The sequence below is a fragment of the Sorex fumeus genome, unplaced genomic scaffold (assembly GCF_029834395.1).
Source record: "Sorex fumeus unplaced genomic scaffold, SorFum_2.1 ptg000072l, whole genome shotgun sequence".
NCBI lineage: Eukaryota > Metazoa > Chordata > Mammalia > Eulipotyphla > Soricidae > Sorex > Sorex fumeus.
In genome coordinates, this window is record NW_026606129.1 from 42017566 (window position 1) to 42028168 (window position 10603).

A 10603-nucleotide genomic window follows, 5' to 3' on the forward strand; every position below is an offset into this window, starting at 1 on the left:
AGTCTACTTTCAGCATGCTTCTCCCATCCTGGGAGGATCCTCCCAACACCCTTTATTTGGTGCCCTCTTCTCTATCTGAGCTCCCTTTCCCCCTAGCATGTGTGGCTGGCCTCCAAGCCATGGAGCAAAATTCCTGGTACTAATCTCGGCCATTCTTGGATGTTAGTCTCCTATTTTGTTACTTTATGTTCCCCAGATGAATGCAATCTTTCTATGTCTATCCTTCTCTTTCTGAGTCATTTCGCTTAACATGATACTTTCCACGTAGTACCACTTGTATGTAAATTTCATGACTTCGTCTTTTCTAACAACTACATAGTACTCCATTGTGTAAATGTACCAAAGAAAACCCAGTTTTTAAATAAAAAGAATTTCTGTCATATTTCTCAAATTGATTTGTCCACTGACTTCTATTTATACATAATATTTCTTAATTCCCCATGGAACAAGCCCATGTGATATGCTAGAGATGATAGAATACTCATTTTATCAAAGCTGATTAGAAAGGTACAAATATCATTGAAAATATGGCAGTAAGATTTTCTTTGTGGTCAGCTTTGTATTAGTAATAATTTTATCCTAATTGTATAATATAACCATAAAAAGCTCCTTTGTGATTTCTCCTCTCCAGGAAGGAGAGCTCCTTTGTTTTCTGCCAAATCCTTTCTATATATATTAATGTTCTTTGGAAGGTAGTGAAAATCCAGTGATTCTTTTTGATTATTATGACACCAGTAGCTAAAATATGATTTAGGAGGGAAAGATTAGAAACAAAAAGAACCCTTAGTAAATGAACATTGGTGAGAATCTATATAAGTCTAGATTTACTAATGGATTATAAATAAGGCCATAAAATCCAAATATTAACATTCACAATGGCTTCTTTTAAAGTAGAGACTCTTTGGCTTATCTCCAAAGCCTTAGGCATTATCTCCAAGAAAGCCAGGTGATCGAAGGAAAGCGTGGGGTACAAAATTAGGAAAGGGAACAGACACTCATCATGCTCCTGGAACACAGGTGGTGTTTCCCTATCTCAGAGTCACACCAGTTTTCCTATGCTTTTAGTTCTGTGGACAACTTTAGTGCAAACATCCCAGATGAAGTAGAATGGACTATCTAGGTCACTAAGATCTGAGAGGATGAATGGTCCTGGTCTTGGTCCAAATGTTATTTGATAATTTCTGAAGATTATAAACTATATTATACACATTTAATTTCTGTGGACTGTACTCATTTGTCTCGTACATGGTGGGTACCTCTCAGAATAGTGGAGAAACTATGAGGACTCTTAAACCAAAGAGTTGAAAATAGTAGCATCACTTTCAACTGTGAGGTAACCCCAAGTAGGTCACCACATCTCTAAGTCTGTTTCATCTGCAAACAACAAGATTTCTCACTCAAGAGACTGATTGAAAGGTTAGAAGTAAGGAACCTGAAAATATATGCCATAGGCTCTGCTATCTAGTAGGGCACAATAAATGATAACCAGGTAGTAGTCATAATTATTGTCTATATATTTGATTGTTGGGCTAGAGCAATAGCACAGTGGGTAATGAGTTTGCCTTGCACATGGCTGACCTGGGTTTGATTCCTCTGTTCCTCTCCGAGAGCCCGGCAAACTACCGAGAGTATCTCGCCTGCACGGCAGAACCTGGCAAGCTCCCTGTGGCGTATTTGAAATGCCAAACACAGTAACAAGTCTCACAATAGAGACGTTACTGGTGCCTACTGAAGCAAATTGATGAACAACAGGAGGACAGTGGTACAGTGCTACATATTTAATCGTTGATCTATTCAAGTTTATAGGAATCTACCCTGTGACAGGAATTTGGGAACAAATTTGACACATATTTCCTAACTTCTTAGGAAGTTTGACATTGGTTCAGGGGATACAATTTGACTGTTTTACTGAGACTCCAAATCATTTTAGGCCTCAATCAATTTTGGGATCCATATCAGTTTCTTGTTGAAGGATAAATTTAATATCCATTTAATAAAGGGAAGCTATTTGTTTTCAACAAGAATTCTAACCCTAAGCCTGAATTATTTCCATCTTGCTCTAGGCTATTGAACCTTGTCAGCCAGAAAATAGTCACTGGGTGGCAACTGTTGGATTGAAACTCATTAATAGTCTATGTGGTTAGAAAATAATTGGAGATGCTATCTTACTATTTTAAAGCAGAGAATAGCTCAGAGTGATATTGCAGTTATAATGAAAAGGTATGGAGTTAGGGATCAGTTACTATTGGTGGGGATCTGTATGTTTGAGATATTTACTTTTTAGAATTGTGAGAGTCCAATCAAATGTGATAAAAATTTGAAATGTAAAAGAAATATTGTAGAGCAGATATTACTTTTACTAAATATATTTTTATTATACAACATTTTAGTTAAAAATTTATAATATTTTTTATGTGGGGTTTAAAAACATCAGTGATCACAGATCTCAAGTTTTCTTGTGTTCTTCATTGTCAGGATGATTTGACAACTAATTAGTCAAAACTATTCATGATGACTGATTGATGCTTTAAAAAAAACTACACTATTACTGACTGTGTAGAAAGAAGACTCAAACATATTTGCTGTCATGTTTTTTCGAAGTGCTTGGAAATCAAGTTTGTCAGAGTTCTCCAGAGAAACAGAATCAAAGAAATTTGTGTGTATGTGTATATGTCCATGTATATGTATGCGATATATGTTCATGCATATATATTCTTATATGTGTGTATGATTGCTTATAAATATGAATATATGGAAAGAATCACATGATTACAGAGGTTTGTAAGCTCCAGGATCAGAAGCTTCTATATTTAGGAGAGTTGCTGGCATTGATCTAGTTTGAGTTCAAAGACCTGAGACATGAGAATTAAGAAAATTGGCACTGTTAGTTTCATTCCCAAAGTTGGCAGTCTCAGGACTAAAGAAAAACCTTTTTCAATTCAATATCAAAGGCATGTAACACTGCTATTACAGCTGAAACAGTCAGGCAAGGAAGAGTTCCCTCTTGAAGGTGGGTCAACCATTTTGTTCTACCCAGATCTTGAGCTGATTGGATAAGTTATCCACATTAGAGAGAGAAATCTATGTAACTCAGTTTATGTACTAAAATGTTAATATCATTCAAAAACATACTCATAGACATATCCAGAATAATGCCTGAACAACTGTTGGGGAATTCCATGGTACAGTCAAGCCAACACAAAAGTAACCCTCACATCAAGGGAGTTTTATTTTTGCTGACATTGACATCATTTCCAGAGAAGTAAATTTCTTTTTTTTCTTTTTGGATCACACTCAACGATGCTCAGGGTTTTGCCCTGGCTCTGAACTCAGGAATTACTCCAGGTGGTGCTTGGGGGACTATATGGGATGCCGAGGATCGAACCCAGGTTGGCCACGTACAAGGCAAATGCCCTACCCCCTGTATTATCAGAGGAGTAAATTTCATGGTTTCCTAGAACCTGTAGACTGAAATAAGACATGTATGAGCTGGTTGCAAAGACAATGGCAAACAATGACTTATTAAGCAATGATAATAAAAAGGGATTCCTCAGATCTAAAAGAATAGGGCTATTTCATTTTCTGAAGAATTCGCTTACCAAAAAGTAGCCAATAGAGGGAGCTCTGGTTGCAGCTTTGAAACAAAATTATCCTCTATAGATGTTAATGTAGAATTACAAGTTTTCATATTTTAATGGAGAAAAAATAATTTAAAAAACAAAAACAGGAGCAGGAGCAATAATGTGGGTAGGGCGCTTGCCTTGTATGCAGCCGATCTGAGTTTGAACTCCAGCACAACATATGATCCCCCGAACCCTACCAGGAGTGACCCCTGAGTGCAGAGCCAGGAGTAAATGCTGAGCACTACTGGGTTGTGTCCCCCAAACCAGACCAATCAAACAAACAGAAAACTTATTGAAAGCAAAACTAAATCTAAATGAGAAATTTCTAGGTATTCTTTTCTATAGCTAATGTGTATATAATAGGAGAATAAATGAATTCTGGAGTAGAGGAACCAAGGAATACTTAGAGCATGGGGTTTGTCAACTGACTGTCTCAAGAGACAGCTATGCATTGTTCAGTCAGCTCCTTCTGTCTTCTGGTCATTTACTTAACTGAATTAATAAAGGTAATGGATATTAATGTTTATCACACACTGATTTCTGTAAAGAGAGAATTCTAGAATTAAACTTTCTTTAATACAGGCACTTTTTGTCAAATGTTTATATTCTTAAAAGCTGATGGTCTTGAAAGCATTATTTTAACCACATTTCCAGTCACATGAATGATATATCACACTCACAATCATTTTTAATTTCTGAGTTGTATTGATGATTACATTAGTACTGAGTGACCCCTGTCTTAAGCGCTGACATTGAACTTTTATTGAATTACTAAGCCTTTCTGGATAAATTTTTGGTTGATATTGTCAAAATGCCAACAGTTGACTTCTAATTACTATCACACACATGTTCTCAAGACAATTCTTTCTTCAACAGAAATAATATGGAGCTGAAAGCATTAGCATAGAGTAAGGCTTTAGAATTGTAAGTCATTTTGCAAACTGATTTCACATAGTGGAAGTTATTGCAGAAGAGCAATGTACTTACTACTTTGATTTAATTTCTTGGGTTAATGAGATGAGAACAAAGCAATATTATATAACTGATGCATCTATGCTAGGGAAACCCACGTGACAATATACTGTGTGATCACATACGGCAAAGAACTGTGGTGTTTTGCAAAGAAAAGAGGTGAAAAAAAAGGGGTCCTCAAGAAATTCCTGTGGTAAACAAGACGCATTAAAAATACCTAGATTTTTGCAGACAGAAGTATACTCATGAAAAGGAAAAGTCTTGTGCAGGTCTTGTTTTCTGTGCTATTAATAAAAGATTAGTTTAGCTGCAGTAGCCATGAAGATTTTCAATATAGTCTCATTATTTCAGACTGCATGCTTTTATTGATTGGTTCATTACAATAATAGATCATAATTAAATGGAAAAAACAGAAATGATTCAGCATGATTGAAAGATAAAAATTAAGTAGGCCAACACATTTTTAAAACCCTAAATGACCTCACAAATACTGTACGTTTTTTTATTATTAAACCAATATCAATGCTGAAGTTTAGACAAACAGCATCATCTATTGCATTAGAGTTGTTAATCTGAATAAATGAAGTTTTGTAGTTTTGTTTCTAGTCTCTGATCTAGGGAGCACATTATGTCACGAGTATTACCTTTCCTTCCATGTCAGGAGTCCTTGCTGACCACTAAGGTACATTTGGCATAGCCCCTAGAAATACATGATTTCTAGTCTTAGTTCTCTTCCTGTTGTCCCTGTCCAGGTTTAGAAACTGACCCAGTGGAAGGAAAAAAAAATTCTGAGATCCACAGGAAGGTACTTCAAGGTTAATCCATTTACAGAAGGTTAATCCATTTACAGAACACAGGGAAATGGATTGTGTTGTGTTGACTCAGCATCCTAGTATTTCCTGTTAAAGAGCATGACTATTGTGAATGAAAACTGAAGGTGTTTAGCAATTTAATGTACCTTTAAATTTCTTTTTCTAGCTAGACCTTAAGTCAATGAAGTCTTGACACAAATATTACACAGACAAAAAATGTTAAGGGCAAGATATGCCAGAAGATGGTAAACAGTGCTTGGAATTAGAGAAAGTGCTTTGTAGCTGTTTTTAATTGTGGTAATAATTGGAACAAAAAAGGGTAAGGATGAGTATTGGGGGGTCACAGGGTCTTCCTTGTTGCTGGATTGTAGGAAGTTTCATTGTAGGAGAAAGAATTTTTTCTTTTCTTTCATTGTCTTTATTCTTTCCAATTCTTAGCCTTGTTGAAGTCTTTTCTTATTAACTTTTTCTAGAAGAAGGATTCAATCTAACTGTTTTATTAAATAGAATTTCTACTTCTTCCAGAAACATGTTGACATTAATTCTCTCACTAAAGGACTGCCAAAAGATAGAACCAGCTTCCTTTGGCTGTAACAGGAGTAGAAGGAAAAGAGATTTGGAACACTTGTTTCAGATGAGCTCTGGATGGACTGAATGTATGTGACCAGAGCACAGTGAAGAAGCCTTGGTTCCATACTCACATGTTATTGAACTCCTAGATACTTGGTGGCAGAGTTATGGAAATACGGTCTTTTTTAATTTTCAGAAACAGTACTTTGAGGTAGAGATGATCATACCCGTTTTGGTGATAAGGAGACTGAGACTCCAAGAGGCTAGGTAATATATTAAAGGTCTAATACAACTAGGAAGTGGCAGCTATCGCTTTCAACCTCAAATCTACCTAACACTCACTCTCTCTCTCTCTCTCTCTCTCTTTACCACATCCCCTGCCTTCCCTACTCTCTACCTTCGTCTTCCAAACTCTGCATCAGCCTGCCCCTCTTTCACCTGATCCATTCTGCCTGATGGATTGCATGTAAGAGATGCAGAGTTTAGGCATCTAAACTGAACCCCTTGAATTGTCTGACATGAACAACAATAAAAATCCATAATACAGAAGTTATAAAAATGAACTCTGGCCACCATATCTTTCCTTTTATTTTGGGTCACAACTGACAGTATTCAGGGGCTATCCTCATCTCTATTCTTAGGGTCACTCCTGGTGGGACTCGGAATAATTATGCTGGGGACCAAACCTGAGCCTCTTGCATGCAAAACATATGCTCAGCCCTTTGAGTTATCTCCTCAGTGCCCCACTCTAACTTCTTAATCTGAATCTTCATTTCAGCAAGATCCATGGGTGACTAGTATGAACATCAAAGTCTGAGAAATTTTTTTCAAATCTACTTAGTTAACCAATTATATGGTGATACAAATTTTAGTACTTATTATCACATTATTTTTAAAAAAGAGAGAAAAGAGCATCAGTCTAAAAACTTTCAGTCATAATACACTGGTGTGGATTCATTTCAATAAAAGGGCATGCAACAGTTTTGTACTGTTTTGCCTTGTTTTATTGCTGACTTTTGGGCTATACTCAGCAGTGCTCAGACATCACTCCTGGATCAGAGCTCAGTGCCAGAAATCAATCCAGGGCTTTGTATGCAAGGTGTGTGCTCTAGTCCTTTGAGCCATCTCCCTGGCCCCCAGTTCCAGATTCTAATAAGTCTGTAGTACTGTAGCACTGTCCTTCCATTGTTCATTGATTTGCTCTAGGGGGCCCAGTAACGTCTCCGTTGTGAGACTTGTTACTTTTTGCTGCTGTGTTTGGCATATCCAATACATCATGGGTAGCTTGCCAGGCTTTGCGGTGCGGGTGAGATGCTCTTTGGTAGCTTGCCGGGCTCTCTGAGAGGGGTGGAGGAATCGAACTCAGGTTGGCCAGCCAGGCTTCGTGCAAGGCAAATGCCCTACCACTGTGCTATCACTAAATCCATCTTAGAACACATAGGCTCATATGTTATTCCATTTATGCCCCATGAAATCTGTGTGAGATCACTTAACCCTCAGATTATCACAAGAGAAGGGAGCTATGGAGAGGCCAAACGTCTTGTCAGATCTGGTCAGTGTCAAGGTTGGAGTTTGAACCCAGTCTTTAACCCCCAGGCAGACCTCTTCTGATTAAAAAGCAGAACTTCATGGGAATTACCCCCAGAGAAGACAGCAGCACAGGATGATCTGATGTAGTTCTGACTTACAGGAAGCAGGAATCAGACTTATCGGCTCAAAAGTGAAGTGCCACCCCATGTCACTTGGGAAAGCAGCAAACAGCAGATTCCATTATTTTTTTTCATTTTTAATTATTATTTTCTTTTTTTCTTTTTGGGTCACACCTGGTGATTCTCAGGGATTACTCCTGGCTCTGCACTCAGGAATTACTCTTGTTGGTGCTCCAGGGACCAGATGGGATGCTGGGAATCAAATCAGGGTTGGCCACGTGCAAGGAAAAAACCCTACCCACTGTGCTATTGTTCCAACCCCAGATTTCATTATTGAGCTGACCTGAGCAGAGTTCCTAGGGAGCTGAAACCTATTCTTTTTTTTTTTTTGTGGGTATGTGTTTTCTTTTTTTACCCTCTTTGTTTAAAAACTATGGGTTACAAAGTTATTCATTATGAACTTGTTATAGGCATTCAATATTCTAACACTAATCCCACCTTTCCTACACCATTGTCTCCAGTTCCCAAACAGCCCCCCACCCAGTCTTTCCCCTTAGCAGGCACAAAATAATTTATTTGCTATTTCTTGTTTCAACTAAATGGCTAATGCAATTATTAAAAAAGTACTTCAGTAAAAGAAAATTTGTGAAATTGTTATATTTCACCAAGGGAAAATTAAGTCTTTGTCTGAGGGTTTGCTAAACTGTTGTTGTTAGATGAGTCTACTGTGTTAATGTTTTTGTTTATTGAGCTTCTTGGCTTTTATATTACTTTCCCATCTAATTTGGTGTGCTCCCACTGGAATGTCAGTGTTGTAGAGTTTGGAAATGTTGCATGGCTGCAAATGCGGCCATGTGTTCCAGAAACTCCAGAATATTTACCAGGGTGGTGAGGTTATATGGTGGTGGTTGTGGAATGTGGGTGTCACTACCAGGGCTTCCAGAAGTATTGGGGTGGGATGTGGGAAAGCTGCCCATCCCCAATCCATGAACCGAACTCAGAGTTCTCAGCTAAAAGACCCATGCACCTGAAGTTTTGGGGACTTTGCTATTTCTGCAGAGCTCAGTTATGATGCAGTGAAGTTGGGTGGTTGGCATGGAGGAAGCTGTGGGGGTATGAATGTAGCTGCTGGGGCTTTAGCAGGGCAGGGACTTGACTTGTGCCCTTCCTTGGGGTGCCCCAGAGTTTTCAGCTAGAGATTTGTATTTGAGAAATCCTTTGTATCTTGTGTAATGGGACTTGGCAACTCTATACCCAAGGATAAAGGAGATTCTTTGGTGTAACCATGAAAAAAGCAAACTCATAATAAATAACATAAAATATGCTGAGATCACAAAAGTCTTTTTTATGACTGTGAAGGTGTGAGTAAATGTAATTTTAAATTCCTGATAATATACAAAGGATCTAGAAAAATGAAACAGAAAACAATTGTTTTCTTCATTCCTCTGGAAAGTCCTATTAAATTGAGTATAAAGGAATAATAAGTAGGATGAGTGTAAATATAAGTCATTCTGTGTTTATTAAAACATCATGATGGGTCTTACGCTTGTGGAAGAACTTAGAAATGTGGAACAGAAGAAAAACTAATTTCTCTGAGGAATAAAGCTACACATTGAGGAGTTATTCTTGACAGCTCAAGAAAAATAGTGATTTGGGGGCAACTGGAAACCAAAAGAATTAAGGTGGAAAAATCTTGACAAAGATGCTGGTAAGCAACATCCCTGGAAAAAGGCAGAACCCAGCTGGATTTTTGTTCTGGGAATGACTAAGGAATGGTAAATGTTCATTGCTATTGCTGATGCTTTCTGTCCCTTTGTCTCCTCACATCATCTTCATTTTCCCTAATTAGCCTCTTAAGACATGATACACATGAAGCTGGTGTGGAACTCTGTGGCCTTCTGCACAGAGAACAAAGCAGGGAGGAGAGAAAGCAACAGGGTGGGGAGAAGGTGACCAGATGTTAACAGGACAGACGCATAGGGGATTAGGGAGCAATGAGGCTGTCAGGGTATAAGAAAATGTACTCTCTCTAACTTTTTTTTTAATAGTGTAAGAGCTTGCTGGGCTCTCTGAGAAAGATAGAGGTTTTTAGGGCGGTCTCTAATCGCCCTTGCAGGCTTTCCCATGGTTCAAACCATATTTGAACCCCATCAAATATGGTGCGGTAATCTTGGAAGATGGGTATTAAGTATCTTATGATGTGTTGCATGGCTGTGAAGCAGCTGCGCGATCCAGAAAGTGGCCTGGAGCGTGATGGCAGCTGGGTAGTGGAGGTAGTGGAAGTAATGGAGGTCAGCCGATGAGGTATTTATCTGGTACTGGGAGGGTGGGGCTTCTGGGTTTGATCACTGGGTCGCTGGAGATTGGTGGAAGAAGGAAGAGGATCTCTGTTTCCGGGTCTCGTTGAGCCTGAAGTCCAAGGTCACAAAGTTCTGCTTACCTGGTTCTGTGGGGCTTCATTCATTTGTGAGGCTTGGTCCGAGCATCCAGAAAGCAGCTTGGAGCATGGCAGTGGCTGGGTAGTGGAGGTAGTGGAGGAGTATCCTGAGAGTATCCCATCTGCACAGCAGAGCCTGGCAAGCTATCCGTGACATATATGATATGCCAAAAAACAGTAAATACAATGGGTCTCATTCCACTGACCTTGAAAAAGCCCCCAATATGGCAGCATATGGCAGAAGGGTGAGGAAACTGGGGAACATAAAGTAACAAAATAGAAGACTAACACTCAACAGTGGCTGAGATTAGTACCAGGAATTTTTCTCCATGGCTTGGAGGCCAGCCACATATTCTAGGGGAAAAGGGAGCTCAGATAGAGAAGGGAGCACCAAATAAAGAGTGTTGGGAGGATCCTCCCAGGATGGGAGATGCATGCTGAAAGTGGACTATAGACCAAACATGATTGCCACTCAATGCCTCTTTTGCAAACCACAAACCAAAAGGAGAGAGAGAACAAAAGGGAATGCCCTGCCACAGA